Consider the following 1,760-nt stretch of genomic DNA (forward strand, 5'->3'; position numbering starts at 1 on the left):
GCAGCCAGAACTGAATTTCTGGGCCTTTTGCTGTCACTACATAAGCTTTTACTCAGAACTCAAGGAAGAGGAGTCTCTCACCTCCTGGTGGAGGTCACTTACAGGTGCCCCTCCTGACTTTGTGGACAAAACGACCACAAGGAGTGTGTAAACCTTGTCCCAGTGCGGAGTGGGCACTGCTGCTTCTGTCTTCTCAGGAGCCCTCCCCCTCCTACAGTAAGAACCCCCTAGACCATGCCACTTTGAAGGCTCCAATGCTGAGCAGGTGGTCCAACAAAATAAACGCATACACCTTGGCTGCAGTGATGGGTTGGGGATGGACCCATGGCCACGGCCAGGCCAACGAGACCTGAGCGTAGACTCGGGGGACAGAGATGCTTGCTTTCTGCTGGACGTGAAGCTGGGCATGCATAAGCCTAGAAATGCCAGAAGCCACCATGGGAGGGTTTGTTCAAGAGTGAAGTCAATGCATTCTCTTCTCTGTTGCTGGGATTTTGCTGTTGTTTTTCTTTTGGTTTTCTGCTTAAGACAGTTTGAATTGGGTTTTTCTGTCACTTGCAATCTTCGAAAGCATAATAACTAACAGAAATACTGATGAATAAAATACAAGAGAGAAAACCTCCCCCAGCCCCAGCCCATCACTAATTCGTGACATGATTTGGTCAACCTTAACATCCAAAATGAAGTCAGTGGACAGGTGATATACAGATCTCTTCCTGGGCTCTGAGCAGAACACACCAGGTTTGCTCTGCCTTCGTCTTCCTCTCCACGGAGTTCTCCTTCAAAGCCCAGTGCAAACCTCCAGGAAGCCTGGCCTTCTCTCCCAAGCCCTTGGGAATTCCTCCCTGCTCTGAATTCCTACAACATTTACCCATGCCACTTCCTGGTTCTTACACTGCCTTTATATTTTCAGGTCAAGTTCATGCAATGTGCTGTGTCCCCCCAAAACTCCTCCAAGTAGCTAAGCGCATTACCATATCCCAGGTACACACAGGCTCCCATATGACCCTCACAACCACCTTGCAGGTGGAGGATGGAGATTGTCTCACTATCCCATTTTAGAGATGAAGAACGGAAACTCGAAGAAAATAAGTCACTTGCCAGAGGTCACCCAGCCAAGTGTGTCAGGACAGGGGTTTTTTGAGATATAAGATTCTTCTGGAACATACCACTCTGCTTCACAGACACACACCCTCAGCTCATCACATATCAATTCCTCCCAAACATGCTGATGGATTCATCTCTTGTGAGCAGATTTCAGGAAAGTGCAGGTCAGGAAAGACCAAATGGCACTTGGGGCTGCCTCTCCAGGGAGCCCAGGTCTGCAGACGGCTCCCCCTGCCCCAGTCCCGTCTGCTCTGCCCAGCTCCATCCCTCTGCACAGAGCCCCATTCACCAGGGCCAGGAGGTGAGGCAGCATTCCCCGGGAATTCTGAGGCGGCCCTGGGAGCTGTGATGGCAGCTGGCTAACAGACGACCGATTCTCCCCTGGAACAGAAGTAATTCAGTCCCGACCAAGAGCTCGCACTGTCAGTCTGTGACCAAAACAACCCCTACTCGTTAGCTGCACCATGAGCTGGGCCCAAACATTAAATTTTTACCGAACAGTGGAACAAAGCGTTTTTTTCCAGAAAAAAAATAGCGGGCCAGTTTGAACCTGCACTGAACCTGTATATTTTCTAAGACTACTGAACAGGAACAAAAATCAGACATCAAAATATTCTGTGAACGAAACCAATAGTCATCCAACCCAAGCTCTT

The sequence above is a fragment of the Ceratotherium simum genome, chromosome 4 (assembly GCF_057802395.1).
Source record: "Ceratotherium simum simum isolate JZ-2026a chromosome 4, ASM5780239v1, whole genome shotgun sequence".
NCBI classification, from domain to species: Eukaryota; Metazoa; Chordata; class Mammalia; order Perissodactyla; family Rhinocerotidae; genus Ceratotherium; species Ceratotherium simum.